Raw genomic sequence first — 18,366 nt, forward strand, 5'->3', positions numbered from 1 at the left:
GAAAACATGTGGTCAAAGGAGCTCTCCATGCAGGTGAAACAAGCCATCCTTAAGCTGCGAAAAGAGGAAAAAAAACATCCGAGAAATTGCTACAATATTAGGAGTGGCAAAATCTACAGTTTGGTACATCCTGAGAAAGAAAGAAAGCACTGGTGAACTCATCAATGCAAAAAGACCTGAACACCAACAGAAGTCAACAGTGGTGGATGATCGCAGAATAATTTCCATGCTGAAGAGAAACCCCTTCACAACAGCCAACCAAGTGAACAACACTCTCCAGGAGGTAGGCATATCAATATCCAAATCTACCATAAAGAGAAGACTGCATGAAAGTAAATACAGAGGGTTCACTGCACAGTGCAAGCCACTCATAAGCCTCAAGAATAAAAAGACTAGATTGGACTTTGCTAAAACACATCTAAAAAAGCCAGCACAGTTCTGCAAGAACATTCTTTGGACAGATGAAACCAAGATGAACCTCTACCAGAATGATGGAAAGAAAAAAGTATGGCGAAGGCGTGGTACACCTCATGATCCAAAGCATACCACATCATCTGTAAAACATGGTGGAGGCAGTGTGATGGCTTGGGCATGCATGGCTGCCAGTGGCACTGGGTCACTAGTGTTTATTGATGATGTGACACAGGACAGAAGCAGCCGGATGAATTCTGAGGTATTCAGACACATACTGTGTGCTCAAATCCAGCCAAACTGATTGGTCGGCGTTTCATAATACAGATGGACAATGACCCAAAACATAAAGCCAAAGCAACCCAGGAGTTTATTAAAGCAAAGAAGTGGAATATTCTTGAATGGCCAAGTCAGTCACCTGATCTCAACCCAATTGAGCATGCATTTCACTTGTTAAAGACTAAACTTCAGACAGAAAGGCCCACAAACAAACAACAACTGAAAACCGCTGCAGTAAAGGCCTGGCAGAGCATTAAAAAGGAGGAAACACAGCGTCTGGTGATGTCCATGAGTTCAAGACTTCAGGCAGTCATTGCCAAGAAAGGGTTTTCAACCAAGTCCCTTGTCAAAATGTTTTTTAGAATTCTATAGAAACTCTATAGAAAATCCTATAGAAACCCCTCTTTCTATACAATCTCTATAGAACTCTATAGAACTAATACTCTATAGAAAATAGTTTCTATAGAAGTTGTATAAAAATAGTATAAATTCTATAGAAGTTGTACTCTATAGAAAACAGCTTCTATAGAATCTCAACAGAATTCTATATAAATAGTAGTCTATAGAAAACGATTTCTATAGAATTGATACAGAGTTCTATAGAAGCTCTACTTTATTAGGGCCAACAGAATTTTATAAATTTCATAATGGTTATTTCCATAAAAACACAATTTGGTGGATTTTAAAGACCCTACAGAAATTCCAGTCTGAGACAAAAGGCCTTGCATCCAAAGAACAACTTTAATACTTATCTCCAATAAAAATGTTCTTTATTTAATTTACTTTATCTCACATAATAACACTTCTGATCAACAACTCAATTGATCCAAATGTAAATTACAGTTTAAGACATAATTTAATAAATGTACTTCCAAAATAAACACTGATATACGCTATACATTAATTTTCAGTCAAGCTCAATGGCATTTGGAAGAAGTGAAACAAACATCTTTCTTTGTATTTTCATGTAAATATACTTATTTGCTATATCAGATAAATTACATGCTATCAATTCATTAGTGATTTCAACCTCTCTAATCTGATGCCCCTTAACTTTATATATACCTGTATTTAATTGAAACATTATTCGAGTAGATGTTAAACGTCGAAATATACAGTACAATTCTTTTTTACAGTTACATATATCATCTTCACATTCATTTTTACACACTGCAACCACTAACTGCAGGGTCCCAATCCGACCATCTCTTAAGTGAAAGCAGGAATTATTTCTTTCTTGTTTCTTGTGCTTTAACTGTTCAGATACGAAATATAAACCATTCTCAAGAACCAATCGTGGGTATGCCTGGACAGTTCTATCTTTTAATGTTACACCAATATTATTCAATGAACATAGTTGTTCAAAGTTGAGGGTAAGTCTGACAGGCAGGCCTAAAATACATACATTCTCATTATATGCCTCTTTAATACCCTTAGCAAAACCATACACATTTTTTTGGAAAAAGCTTAAAAGGTTCGAGTATCTATTATGCAGGTGACTTCAATAACTATAGCAATCTCTGTAGAAATTGCTGTAGAGATTTTCACAGTACTCTATAAAGAATTCTATAGAAACTTCATTAAATTCTGTTGACTTTCTATAGGAATTCTATAAGATTTCTATTTATAATCTCTATAACATTTCTATTAAAACTCTATAAAATTTATATTAAAACTCTATAAAATTTCTATTAAAACGCTATAAAATTTCTACAAAAAGTCTATAAAAATTCTATGAAAATTTCATTTAGAAATTTTATAGAATTTTTATAGATTTTTTTTCTATAGAAATCTATAGAAAATTTTACCAAGGGGTATTAGAAATGAACATTTTATTTACAGTTATTTAATTTGTCCAGTTACTTTTGAGCCCCTGAAATGAAGGGATTGTGTTTAAAAAATGCTTTAGTTCCTCACATTTTTATGCAATCATTTTGTTCAACCCACTGAATTAAAGCTGAAAGTCTGAACTTCAACTGCATCTGAATTGTTTTGTTCAAAATTCATTGTGGTAATGCACAGAACCAAAATTAGAAAAATGTTGTCTCTGTCCAAATATGTATGGACATAACTGTATATATATAATCCACATTTGCTGGATATGAACAATTGTGCATTCTGATTGGCTACTCTAATACTACGATATCAGCTTATATACTGTGAGTAGAGAAAAACAAAATGGAGGGGTGCATCAAGTCAGATATATCACTTTATCAAGTATTTAAAAAAACAGAAATAGCTAAAAGAATATAGCATCCCCCCCCCCCCCCCCATAGCGCCTGTTCCACACTCCAGCCCAGTCGGTGGTGCCAAACTGCCAAAAACCCTAAAGAAGAAGAAGAAAATGGCATTACTGAAGAAGACCATACTGAACCAACCAAGGACGAAATAAAAGCTCTACTTGAAAACAACTCCCCCCCCCAAAAAAAAAAATGGAATAAAAGTATTTGATGGTAAGAATGTATTGTTTTTATTTTTTCAATAATACTTATTATAGCATTTTTCACAAATTGCTACTGACATTTTGCCAGCTTGTTTACATTCTAAGTGGAAATGATTTTGTCAGATGTTTTGCATAAAGTTTTTATTTATCAAATTTGCAGAAAAGAAAAATGCTCTGTTTCCCAAAATCTAGTGAATGTGGATAGAATAAAACAGTTATTCCACTCAATTTCATTGTATATGGCTTATAGCCAACTCGGCGCTATGCGCCAACTTTTTTGAAATGTGTTGCACAAATCAGAACCGAAATATGTGTTTATTTTGAAAAACCAATAAAATTAATTCAATATGCTACTGTATTGGTCTGAATGCAATACAGTTCAAAGACTATTTACAAATCATTGTTTTCAGTTTTAACTTCAATTTCAACATACTGTCCCAACTTCTTCTGATTTGGGGTTGTATTTTGTAGCGTGTGGATGTAGTCAGAGGGTATTTTATATGGCTCCACACATACAATACCAGTCAATAGTGTGGACACACCTCCTAATTCAATGTTTTTTTTATTTATATTTATTAATTAAAAGACACTTCATGTCTTAAAGTAACGATGGATGTGGTTTCTCTTTACTTAGTTGAGCAGTTCTTGATATAATATGGATTACTACAGTTGTTGAATAGGGCTATTTACTGTATTGTTCTTATTTACTATTTACTGTTTGATCTCAAACACCTTAAGAAAGTAAGAAATCCCACGAATTAACTTTTGACAAAGCACACCTGTTAATTGAAAAGCATTCCAGGTGACTACCTCATGAAGCTGGTTAAGATAATGCCAATAGTGTACAAAGTGTCATCAAAGTAAATGCTGGCTACTCTGAAGAATCTAAAATATAAAACACATTTTGTTTTTAACACCTTTTAAACAACAGAATTGTATATATGTTCTATATGTTATTTCATAGTTTTGACATCTTTGGTATTGTTCTACAATGTAGTTAAAATACAGAAAAACCTAGGAATGAGTAGGTGTATCCAAACTTTTGACTGATACTGTATAAATGGAGTAGAGTAGGATGCATACTGTTTGTCTTTAATCCTGGCACTGATAAATTTTAAACCACACAAATGCCACCATTTCCCACTACCTCTGTTCCTTTTACAAAATAATAAATACATTTTAGCATTAAAGAACTGACAAGTTCTTAAACACATTGCATATTTTTCAAAGGTCCTCCACCACAAATGCAGCAATAATAATGCACCTGCTGCTTTTTTGCAAATGTGGGCTTGATATAGTCAGTCTGCCGTACTTTTTAGTGCTTTAAAGAAGATGTATGGTCTTTGATCATGACTCAACTCTCAGTTTCAAAGACCTGATGCATTGCCAAACACCAAATTTGTTAAAAGCCAAGGTAAAAATGTGAGGGCAAACACTGGAATTTCTCTTTTCTTTCACTCTCAACCCATGAACGATGCATCAACTGATGATTGCTGGTTAGGATTTGTTAGGTATAAAAGGGCATAAGCTCAAAAAAGAGCTTAAGTTCAAGACAACTAAGCTGCAGTTATTCCGTTTACTGTTTTCAGTGTTCTTATAAAACATAGTACAAGGGAACATAGAATACCAAGATCATGAACTAGAAATAAGGGGGCCTAATTTTAACAATGAATTTAAATATTCTTGTAAAGACTGGAATTCTGATTTCTTGGAATCAACAGTTTCCATTTTAACTATTAGTTCTATACATTACAGGCATTTAGTAGACACTCTTATCCAGTGCAACATACAACAAGACCCAATATAGCCCAGGAAGCCATTGGGGGTTAGGTGCCTTGCTCAAGGGCACTTCAGCCAGTCCTACTGGCCCAGGGAATTGAACCAGCAACCTTTTGGTCCCAAAGCTGCTGCTCTAACCTTTTGGTCATGGCTTCCCCACACTATAGCTATAATTTAATTTCATTTGTAATTTTGGGCTAATGTAGACTTAAAATTTCACAATGATAGACAGTTTTTCAACAGGTTGATAAGGTTGAGGAATCTGAACTCATCTTTACACAGGATCTTTAAAGAGGCCACAGCTACATATCAGGAGTGGCCTAAATAAAGTGTCTATAATGTGGGAATTAAACAGCCCTCTTACTTCCCTGCCATGTACAGTATTACAGTAGCCAGGTTTTGGTAATGGTCTGCCATTGCATTTGTGGGTCCTTCGTATAACACAGCACATTGCCTAGGTCAACCCCTTAGGATACAAGGGCACCAGAACACAGGATGCTCACACACAAACCTCAGTAGACCCACATTCCAACAGGGTCATAGGTCAGCATTCCTGGCACCTTGTATAAGGTTTTTATACATGTCCTCAAGTCCTTCTACACACACTAGGAATGGACTCCAGTTATACAGGATCCACACCACACAAATTCCCAAGCTATTAAGACATAGCAGATGTAGAAGGTTAAGTCCTTTTCCACACCCTGTACACCTTTTATAAGGTTTGCATTCACATAGAATAATTTCTTCTAGTGCTCTCAGTGTGAGCATTCGCACCACAAAGGTGAGCTACTTAGTGTTTCAGTCCAGTGAATGTCTGGTTTTATATGTCAATAACTATAATAACCCTTTCCCCAGCGTCAAACAGGAAGTAATGTGGCAAGTTGAATGTGTCAGGATGAACTCCAAGTGCAGTTAGCTTCCACACCTTATGTGGATGTCACCTCAAACCAATGTTTTCAAGAAGACCAGGGATTAGTTCTCTGAAATATGCTCAGGCTCAAAAACAGTGATCATACTGGGGTCAAACTGCTGGAGTCCAGAAAAAAGTGCAAGCGTGAAATGCCCTTAGTCTTAAGCCTCAGAAGCACTGTTTGTTTGTTTAATATTTATTTAATTTAACCTATAAAATTGTCCCTATAGCTAAAATGACAGGGTCAGTAATAGTCACATCAGAGTGTGGTAATTGATCAGAATGTTTGCTCAGAGCAAGCATGCTAAATCATAATCATAAATTGTTGTGCTCTAATAATGTCGTGAAATAAGTAGATTTAAGCACAACTATAAACCTAAACAAATATTTACCTAAAATTTGTTTCCTACATAAAAACAACCTATATTTGAGGTTAGTGACTAAAATAACTATGCTGGCCCCATCAATACCTATTCTGTCAGACCCACTATGTGTTGAATAATATTCACTACCAAAAGTTCATCTCACTGTATTTATTTAAGCCCAATTCAAAGATAGATGTTTTAAAAAACATTTCCATCATGAAGCTGAGACATTAACAGACTCAACAGATCAAACCACAAAATATTATTAGGTCACACTGTGATTTCAAGGTCATAACATGTCACAAAACAAGAACATAATATTCTATTAGTCTTTTGCTATGTGGCATCGACATTGCACAGTATTAGCAATAAAAATGAAAAGTTCTTCATCTTGTGATCATCCGTCACCATAAATTGATTTCACAGTGTCCAATTACTCTTGGTCTTAGAATGATTCTTCAGGATTATTGTCATTAAATATGACTGTTATGAGTTCCCCAGAAATAACAGTTGACTCTGTGCATCCAAAATGTGCTAATTCACTTACACATTTACTGAGGGGCTTACTGGGATGGACCTGGCTCCAACACATACATTGTCATATTTTATTTGTTCAAAAAAATTGTTTGTTTATTCAAATTTTATTTGTCATGCATGTGCCCAAAGACCGGCACGGTGGTGTAGTGGTTAGCGCTGTCGCCTCACAGCAAGAAGGTCCGGGTTCGAGCCCCATGGCCGGCGAGGGCCTTTCTGTGCGGAGTTTGCATGTTCTCCCCGTGTCCGCGTGGGTTTCCTCCGGGTGCTCCGGTTTCCCCCACAGTCCAAAGACATGCAGGTTAGGTTAACTGGTGACTCTAAATTGACCGTTGGTGTGAATGGTTGTCTGTGTCTATGTGTCAGCCCTGTGATGACCTGGCGACTTGTCCAGGGTGTACCCCGCCTTTCGCCCATAGTCAGCTGGGATAGGCTCCAGCTTGCCTGCGACCCTGTAGAAGGATAAAGCGGCTAGAGATAATGAGATGAGATGAGATGTGCCCAAAGACACTGACCAAAATATATTGGACTGCAGAGATTTGTGCCTGTGTATGTGTTTGTCAAATAATTAAATAATTAGAGGACACTAGATTAAGACCTTTGCAGAGAGATATAGGCAGCAAACCATTGGAAAATGCTCACATGAACCATTCAGGAATTCCAAGCAACCTTTCAGCCATATCATATGATTTCCCTTGTGGTTACTGACTTGTTTGTGTATTTCACCCTTTCAGATATATATTAAGTATTCTAATAAGTTTTATATGTGCATTGTAGGCAAACTGCATAACAGAAGCATCTGGATTTACTCCTGTCACCTAGCCTGGGAAATCCCATGCTGCTTTGCACAATCGTTCCGATCTGAAAAGACAGCATGGAAACTATGGTCTAAAGGCTCGCCTGAGTTAGGGAGCCAATCAGAGAGTGGGGAGGGGTGGAAAGACGGTGACGCGTACTACTCGACAAACGGAAGCTTGTAGTTTATTTGGGACTGTTTACGGATCACATTTAACATGGCGGCGAGCGATACGAACCAAACTTTCGATCAAGCTTTGTCTTGCACAAACGGCAGTAATCGTTCGGTGCCATTGTTTTCCTATTTTTGTTTTGCCTTCTCTTACTCTTTCCTTCTCTTCTTCACCTCTTCGTCTTCTTTGTTGCTCTAACTACATCACCGGGTACAACTGCCATGATTGGCCATGGGCTACATATACGCCAAATGATAGACATTCGCAACGTCCAATAAACGGCCGTTGACAATCGTAAACCACACCTCCCCTACGAGAAATTCAATAGGCGGATTCCAGACCATATTTCACTTGTGATATGGTCTGGTGTTAACCAGACTACCTGTCAACTGTCAACCAGAGACTACTCCAATTAATTCCTTTACTCTGCCAGAACCAATAAAACATGCCTAGAAAATTCACATCTATAAACAAGACACTACAAATGTACAGAAAAAAATAGTGGAAGAAAGGTTCAAGAATTGAGGAAAAAGTGATCATTTTTGTTTCTTGTGTAATAGCAGAAAATAACTGGAATGACTGCAGATTTATTCTGCTTTAAATTATTTATTCTTTAAGAACTATCTAATATCAATTACATATCCAGTATCTAATTACATATCTAATATCAATTATTTGTGTAATAACAGAAAATAACTGGAATGATTGCAGATTTATTCTGCTTTAAATTATTTATTCTTTAAGAACTATCTAATATCAATTACAACAGTATTATCATTCTCATCTATTTGACTTCATTGACTTAAAATGGAATTTAAAATGGAATATACGCCCATTATTGAAGATGCGGATTAAGTGTTTCAGTGTGGACCACGTTCTTTCTTTCAGTGACATTTTTTACTGTCTGGCTCCAGTAGCATGTAGTCATAAGTCATCATGGATGCAATAATTTTCAGAAAGCACTTTGTACCTAGTTGCAAAATTATAGGGGCAAACCTGCAAATTTTGTTTTATACACAAAAAAGGAAAATATTTACCTCCACCAAGGAAGTTAAGTTTTTGATGCAGTTTGTTTGTCTGTCTGTTTGTCAGTCTTTCTCTAAGCAGGATTGTGCCAAACCTACCAACCCAATTTTCTTGAAACTTGGTGTCACGTCTTCATGCATTGGCACTTGGAGCATGCAGCAGCATGCCTTGGACTGCAACTTGCACACAGCGCCACACTCAAGCTCATTAGGCCTAATTGCCATGCCCCTGTTCCTGATGAGAGTGCAATCACAGCTCGCACTTATAAGGACTCTCAGTTTCACACAGACTTTGTGAAGTTTACATTCTGTACTTTGTGTCTGACATTACCAAGCCTTTGTATTTTGCAGTGCTTTTGAAATAAAGTCTTTTACCACCTACATCCAGCTATTGCCCACTTACATGACAGAATAGTATGCCAACCACATGGCTTTTGCTGAAGACAACAGGCATGTTGCACAACACCACACCAGAGTCACTTTGGATCAGTATGGTTCATCCAGCGGCTAGAATTTGACATACCAGCACCCTATGACAGTGTAAACTATCCACCTACTGGATTTCTGCTACAGTATAGGCTCTTCTACGAGGACCTGGTGGAGCGCAAGCCTAAAGGGAATGTCTGGGTAGGATGCATGCTCTATTGTCTCACTGGACCAGCAAGCTGCTAGTACCTAGTCACCATTGAGCACCCATGTCTCCAAGACTGCACATCTTTTGGCAACATGTTAACATTCCTGTTCCAGGCTCTAAGGAAGGAGGATCCCCTAGAAATTTTTGTTTTTTGGGGGGATTGGTACTCCAGAAGCCATTGCAGCAACAAATGAGGAAGCATCTGCTGCAGAGCTTCCTCCTGAGGACAACACAGATGAGAAGGCCTATGTTCCAGAACTTCCTTCTGAGGTCAACACAGCAGCAGATGGAGAAGCCTATTCTCCAGTCCTCCCTTGTGAGATTGACACAGTGGCAGAGGGGGATGCCTACACTCCAAAGCTCCCTCCTGAGGCCAACACAGTGGCAGACAGGGAGGCCTATGCTCCAGAGCTCCCTCCTGAGGCCAACATAGTGACAGATGGGGAGGCCTTTGCTCCAGAGCTCGCACCAGAAGCCAACAGGATGGTCCTTGCTCCAGAGCTCAGTAAAGTTTTTTTGAGTAAAGTTCTGTGAGACTCAATTTCTGTTTTTTTTTCCTTTCATATTTATGGGCATATAACTATTTATATATTCATGTGGCATCACTGCAGCACTGAGTCTCATAGCCCAGATGGTCCAGAAAAAAAAAAAAAAATATATATATATATATATATATATATATATATATATATATATATATATATAATGGATATAGCTTGATTGCACATTACAGGGTTGAGGTTATACAAGTTTTATTACACAAGGAGACAAGGTGAAGAAACAATAGGAAAAGATGGCTTAAACCCCAAAGGGTTAGAAATGTTTCTGAAATGAAAAAGACTATTCTAGTAATGCTAACTACATGCAGAAATATTTCTATCTTGTTATAAGTAAATAGAAGGAAGTCACTCAGTCTTCAGTGTCTCATGTCCTTTACGCATTCCTTATCTTTATTAAGCTGGTGCCCATCATCTGGTTTTGATGAAACATACAGCTGTGTATAATCAGCATAGCTTTTGTATTCATCAAGACCATAAACCATAAACATTTACAAAATTTTTGTTCAGGAAGTGGCATCCTTATTGCAAGCCAGTTATGGGTTAATTATAGGTTTCCTTGCAAAGTAAGGTAACGTGGGGTTTAGAGTCACTTTCCATGGGCAAGCTGGTTAAAATAAGAAGAGATGCAGGAAATAAGCATAACTGATCCAATTTACACTTGAAAGGAGAACACTGGCTTGAGAAAAAAAGTATTCACATTTCTAATAGCTAAGATAGCTTCTGCTGTTTTGAGCACAAATTAAAAAGGGTTATTCCCACAGAGGGGATTATAATCACTGCTTTTAACCTCTTCTCACCACAGTAAGTTTTATTTCTCCACTGGGGAAATGACATGATGTGGATTCATACATAGGTAGTCAGTGTGGGCTTGGTTGTTGTTGGTTTTTTAATAGATCAGGTGGTTGGTTAGTCAGACATCAGATATTAAACTGGTTATATGGCACATAAACAGTTCATAGACACAAGCCTGGAAATGGCCATGTTCAGGAAATTATTCATTCTGGGAATTACTTGGTTGGTAATTACCAAGTCAGCAAAGTCTAAATTTGTACAGACACTGTAGCATCAAAGGAAAAGTCAAAGGCATATAATTAATCTGAAATCCTAATTTCAAATGCATTTAAGGGGTATCAAGACAACAAAATACATTTTAGAGTAATATTATGACAGAGTGGGGCTCCAGGTTCAGTGCAATGGAGCTGTAACCTTCAGCTGAACTCAGAGAAGGATGAGTAGAATCACAGATATGTCCTTGGCAGCTATCCCTTTAGTTCCATGTGGGTTGCATTTGTAAGGCTGTGTTTGTTTAAAGTACCTCTCCACTCTATGCCTTATTGAACAGCCATGTTCCTTTACTGTAAAAAGGAGTTTTATGGCTTTTTTAATAGTTATGCTCATTCAAGAACCACAGTAATTTAGCAAGTAAAATTTAGCAAGCCGAAGTGCTTTACAGTTTTACAAGAGCAACTCATAATGAAATTATATTGATTCAGTTTAATAGTGGACATTTCTATAGTCTAATAAGTAAAATAGGATTTTTAGGCTAAGAGGTGAAAGAGAATATGCACCTCTTATGTCAGTTGATAGGCTGTTCCAGACTTAAAAGAGGAGTCACATTTTGACTGAAAAAAAGGAGCAAGGCAAACAAATACACCACTGCTTTTCTCAAAGACAATTTTATTTTGTTTCATTATTCGCACATTTCGAGACTTTTAGCTGTGAGATAGACACATATACACATATGACTGTACTACAACCCCAAATGAGAGAAAATTGGGATGGTATGTTGAAATTAAATCTGAAAGCAATGATTTGTAAATAATCTTTGATGTGCATTGCATTCAAAACATTACAACAGCACATTATTTGATGTTTTGCCTCATGAATTTTATTGCTCTTTTCAAAATAAACACATTTCAATTCTGATTCTTGCAACACATTTCAAAAACAAATTGGGACAGTAAAGCATTTCCCACTTTTTAATGTTGTTATTCCTTCGCAAAACCCTTAAAAGATGTTTACGGACTGAAGACACCCAGTGATGAAGCCAAGTTCCTGTAGACAGGTCTTAAGGTGTGCAACAATAAAGGGTCATTGTTGTCATAATTTTTGTTTCCCAATTTGCCACACATGCTCTATTGGAGACTGAAGTGACAGCCACCCTGTTCTTCTGTAGCCATGAATACTTTTGCAAGGCACTGTACAATCACCTGTTGATATCACCTTGTGGCAGCAGGGGCGTGGCCAAGCGTCAGTTTGTGAATGGAGGATGGGGTCGGGAAAGGTGAGTGGCCAAGTCATTACACCTGTTATCAATTAATATGTGTCTGTTTGTTGCAGGGATGTCAGGGCATAAAAGGAGGGGGACAGCAGAGAAGGGGCGCTCCCAACCTGAACACCTGTGTGTGCGTTGTGTCTGTGACTGTGTGTGTGAATTAAGCTGAAAAGCAAAGAAAATAAGAGAAATAAAGAGTCTGTGTGTACATCAACTCCTGCCTGCCATACTTCTGTGCTCCACCCATATCAGGGGACTGTTCTCTTGCTTCGCTACAGATGCTGTACTTCTGTGCTCCACCCACATCAGGGGACTGTTCTCTTGCTTCGCTACAGATGGTGTCAGAAGTGGGATGACTTGCTGGGAGGCCATCAGCGGTGTGCCCTGTATATGAGCCATACGAGGGACCCCCAGGATAGGTGGCCCCTGTGTGAGGGACCCCAGAGATGGGTGAAGCACAAGTGGGTGGGGCACCCTGGTATGGGAGAAGTATGGCTGGTGGATGTGTGAGGAACGCCTGTGTGTGTGAAGCGCACTAGTGCACCTCCCGAAGAGGAGGGCAGTGTGATGGAGTGCCCGTCACTACAGTTGAGTATGTGCTCTGACGGTCATACCAACAAGCCTGGCTCTTTGGTGTTGTGGTCAGGGTTCAGGTTTGGCATCCTGTAGACCTGGGTAGGGCAGAATAAAACACTAGCCCGAATAATGGTCCGGTTCTATTGGCCAGGGATTTGCGGGGATGTTCGTCGGTGGTGCACGATGGGCTGTGAATGCAAACTAGTAAATCCTGTGGCCACTCCAAAAGTGCCTTTGCGCCCTCTCCCATTAATCGAGACCCCTTTCGAGAGAATTGGTATGGATCCCATTGGGCCATTAGATAAGTCAGAATGAAGATATTGCTTTATTTTAGTTCTGGTTGAATATGCAACATGATATCCAGAAGCAGTGCCTTGCCGCAATATCTCAGCATGCAGTATTGCAGAAGTACTCTTCTGTGTTATCTCCCGGGTCAGGATTCTGAAAGAAATCCTGATGAATCAAAGCACTTCCTTTATGGCATGCACACTGCGTGAGCTGTATGAATTGTTGGGGATTAAATCTATCCGCACCAGCGTTTATCACCCACAAACGGAGGGTTTTGTAGAGAGGTTTAATCAAGCTCTTAAAAATTTAATTCGGAAGTTTGTAAGTGAAGATGTACTTAATTGGGACAGATGGCTTGAGCCCCTGTTATTTGCAGTACAAGAGGTCTCACAAGCCTCCATGGGATTTTCCCCATTTGAATTATTATATGGGCAGAAGCTGTGTGGCATCTTAGACGTGCTGTGGGAAAATTGGGAGGAGGGACCTTCACCTAGTAAGAATGAAATCCAATACATTCTCAACCTGCACACAAAGCTCCACACCCTCATGCACTTACCCCAGTAGAATTTACGGCAGGAACAAGAATGTCAAGCCCGGCTGTACGACAGGGGCATGTGCCTAAGAGAGTTCACACCAGGAGACAAAGTGCTCATATTATTGCCCATGTTGAGCTCCAAATTAATCACCAAGTGGCAAGGGCCCTTCGAGGTCACACAGCGAGTCGGGGACATCAACTATGAGGTGAGGCGAATGGATGGGGCGGGACATTGCAAATCTACCACCTCAACCTGTTAAAATGTTAAAATGAGGGGGTCCCCATGGCGTTGGCATTGGTAGTTCCAGAGAAGGTGGAGCTGGGGCCAGAGGGGAAAAAAGTAACATCTCGAATCACTCCAGTCCCTTGTGGAGACCACCTCTCACCGGCACAACTCACGGAGGTGGCCAAGTTGCAGAAGGAATTTTCCAACATGTTCTCGCCCCTTCCTGGCTGCACCCACCTCATAGAGTACCACATTGAGACGCCCCCAGGGGTGGTGGTGTGTAGCTGCCCTTACCGCTTGCCCAAACACAAAAAAAAAGGTGGTTCGGGATGAACTCAAGGCCATGCTTGAAATAGGTATAATTGAGGAGTCCCACAGTGACTGGAGCAGCCCAGTGGTCCTGGTTCCCAAGCCCAACGGGTCAGTCCAGTTCTGTGTGAACTATAGAAAAGTCAACGTGGCGTCTAAATTTGATGCATACCCAATGCCTCGCATTGATGAGTTGCTCAATCAGTTAGGTGCTGCTCACTTTTATTCAACACTGGATCTAATGAAGGGATATTGGCAGATCCCCTTGACTCCTCTATCCTGAGAGAAAACAGCCTTTTCCACACCGTTTGGGTTACATCAATTTGTCATGCTTCCTTTTGGGTTATTTGGGGCTCCTGCTACATTCCAGTGGCTCATGGACAAGATCCTCCACCTTCACACTGCCTACGCAGCCACATACCTGGATGACATAATCATTTATAGCAATGATTGGCCCCGGCACCTGGAACACCTTAGGGCCATCCTAGAGACACTGAGGTGTGCAGGTCTCACAGCTAACCCAAAAAAGTGTGCAATTGAGCGGGTAGAAGTACGATATCTGGGTTTCCACTTGGGTCATGGGCAGGTGCATCCCCAAATTAACAAGACTGCAGCAATTGCAGCCTGTCTGAGGCCCAAGACCAAAAAGGGGGTGAGACAGTTCCTGGGGCTGGCTGGCTATTATCGTAGGTTCATACCTAATTATTCAGACATCACCAGCCAGTTGACTGATCTCACTAAAAAGGGAGCACCAGATCCGGTCCAGTGGACAGAGCAGTGCCAACAGGTTTTCACTAAGGTAAAAGCTGCGCTGTGTGGAGGGCCACTTTTACACTCCCCTGACTTCTCTCTCCCCTTTAGTTTACAGACGGACTCATCAGACAGGGGGCTGTTTTGTCCCAGAAGGTGGAGGGCGAGGAGCATCCCATGTTGTACATCAGCCGCAAGCTCGCAATGCATGAAAGCAAGTACAGCACCATCAAGAAGGAATGCCTGGCCATCAAGTGGGCAATCTTTGCCCTCTGATACTACCTGCTGGGGCGCCCTTTCACCCTTTGTTCAGACCACGTGCCCCTCCAGTTGCGCCACCGCATGAAGGATGTCAATGCATGGATCACCCGTTGGTATCTAGCCATTTAAGTTCAAGGTGGTCCACAGGCTGGGGGCACAGATGGTGGTGGCGGACTTCCTGTCCCATTGGGGGGGGGGAGTCTGCTGCAGGCTGGACGGCTCCCTGGCCTGAGTCGGACGGTGGGGGTATGTGACAGTGGGGGCGTGGTCAAGCATCAGTTTGTGAATGGAGGGTGGGGTCGGGGAAGGTGAGTGGCCAAGTCATTATACCTGTTGTCAATTAATGTGTGTGTGTGTGTTTGTTGCAGGGATGGCGGAGCATAAAAGGAAGGGGAGAGCAGAGAAGGGGCGCTCCCAAACCGAACACGTGTGTACGTTGCGTCTGTGACTGTGTGTGAATTAAGCTGAAAAGCAAAGAAAATAAGAGAAATAAAGATTGTGTGTGAACATCAACTCCCACCTGCTATGCTTCTGTGCTCCACCCACATCAGGGACTGTTACACACCTGTTTCAAATCACATCATTATGTACCTTGATAGCAGTGGTGGCTGGTAGTCTTTCAAACAGGGGAGGCTGGTCGGTTATGATATTTCCAGATTTTAAAAGAAAAAAGAAAAAACACATCAATTTTGCCCATACTCTTGCCTCTGATCTGGCTGATTGTTGGCAGGGTCACAAACTGTGAAATAACAGGTTCTTTTGGCCCATTAGCCTACTGTCCAATATACATGATGGTGGTGTTGGGGGGGGGGGTATATTTTAACATTTTATATTTTAAAATTGTGGCATGTTGTTTAAAAATTGATCATTATTGAAAGCAGCTCTTTGTCAGGAACCTCAGCAGCTGGGTGCCACACATTTCATTCAATGACACTTTCCCTATATTTTACTTATTTTGACTGAGAAATGTTTTATTGACAATTTTGATAACCCTTCACTTTTAATCCAGGTCTGTAGTGTGAAATGTTCTCGGCTGTGTTTTTGTTTAAAAATGTTTTCCAAATTGTAGCTGTGTTTAATTCATATCCAGAAAAATATATATTCCAATATAATATACTCAGCATAAACATTTTAAATAGATTCTATATTTTTGGTCCATCCATGACATATTACTAAAGTAGCCTATTTGCTGTTGTTGCTGTGGGTCACTTGCTGTTAGCCAATTCACTTTCTCGTACCAGGAGAGCTGAAAGGAACGAGTATTATTCCCTACCTTTTTCACCAAGTCAGTTTGAGGCGTTGGTCTCTTTAATTTTAATTTTTTCCTCGAAAGGAAGACTGGCAAATGGCTTCGCCAAAATTAAATCAGCAATGCTTGGCATCCGTGCGCAGCTTTCTTGCTAGCTGACTAGCCCCCTCAAGTTCAGTCACTCAAATAAACGAAATTTCTGGAACTAAGATAGCAAACTTGACAACACTATATTTACACTTTATTTACAATGAAAATATATACAAACTAAAAAAGCTGGTAGAAACCGTATGTAATGAATGAAATCGAAATGTAAGCTGATCTCTTACAATACACCACAGCACTTGCGAATCTGCATGGGACTGAACTGAAATTCACCGCTGCCTGTCTATATTTGAAACGAGCTGTCAATCAAAGAAAATACCCGGCCGCTTTCACCAATCACCAGTCTCCTCGCGGAAAGCTTTGCCATATCCCGCCCATGTGAGGCTCGGAGTCCATAGGCGGGCATTTTCGCAGTATTTGTCCAATAATCGTCTTGCATTTTGAGATTGAAAAGTGCAGAGCTCCCAAATGCCATTGAAGTCCACTGAAGCTGCGCTGCATTGCGCTGTCACGAGGGGGAAAAACTCACGCACACATTAAAGTTATAACGGAATGATTTCGCACTGTAGTTGGGTTGAGCACATAATGATTCTGGATCTGAAATAGCAATGTTATAAGGTCGGCTATAACATAAGCCTAGCGCAATTCATCCTACACGATGTTCGTCATTTTTAGAGGAGGCTGAGCCTCCCTCGTTGTCTTAGAGCAATCGCCCGTGCTTGATAGTTTATTGGTTTACTTTATTACTAGCTCTAAATTGCCACTGTCCCAATTTTTTTTTCTTTAGAATGTGTTGCAGACCTGAAATGCAGGAATGGATGGGTATAAACAAATGAAATGAAGTTGACCAGACAAAACATGAAATATCTTGGGTTCATTCTGTCGACAATGAAATACAAGTCAAAGTGTATTTCAAAATCACTGCCTTAATTTTTTATTTGCATTTTCTATACCGTTCCAACATTTTCTGATTTGGGGTTGTCCATTTGTCAAGCCCTTTTTTCACGCAAAATTCATAAATGTGTGTACAGGCTACAGTGGGGGAGGTAAAAAAATTAAAAGACTGATTAGGTATGTGTTTGTTTGTTTGTTTGTTTGTTTGTTTGTTTTTGTCTCTCAATGGTTTGTACATTTACCAGTGCAAAACACACTATAAATTTATTTATATGATATTTATGAATGTGTGTATATATACAGGGCCGTCGACAGGGGGGGACAACCGGGTATTTTGTCCCGGGCCCAGGCATGAGGGGGGGCCCAGAACTGGTCCCTCATGAAGATGCCATTAATCATTCTGTTTCATTTCAAAATGTGTTGATTTGGGGGAGAAAAATGTGCTATATTTGCATTCAATGAATGATTTCTGGTTCTTTTGCCTTTATTGTCTTCAAAAATAGATTCAAGAACCCACCTACCACCCCTAATGCAGAAATGGTTTGGTCTTTGATTAAGGCGCCAAATAACACGGCACTATTCCATCATAACGCTTCGACAATAAGCGTGCGAGCCCGTTTGCCAACATGCACAAGTCAGGAGCAAAGAAAAGAAAAGAGAAAAAGAGATGAAGAAGCCAAGAGCCTCAGGGGCTCACTGCATAGATATTTTAGAAAAAATTCAGATGATGCAGCAGGTGGTGAAGGCAGTGGGGCAGCTGAGCCAGGTAAGACACAGATAACTTTTTTCCAGCCCCGTAATGCAACCCCAGCACGCGCGACGCGCCATTCATAATTATAAAGTAGGGGATAGCAGGGTACACTGAGTGAACACTGAAATGCACAGGGCATTGAATTATTTTATAAACATATCGGTTTAATAACACTGTGTTGCATATATCTCAATGAAGCAAAGAATAGCACATTGGCCCGCAATCATATCCAAATGTTT

The sequence above is a fragment of the Neoarius graeffei genome, chromosome 1 (genome assembly GCF_027579695.1).
Source record: "Neoarius graeffei isolate fNeoGra1 chromosome 1, fNeoGra1.pri, whole genome shotgun sequence".
Taxonomy (NCBI): domain Eukaryota; kingdom Metazoa; phylum Chordata; class Actinopteri; order Siluriformes; family Ariidae; genus Neoarius; species Neoarius graeffei.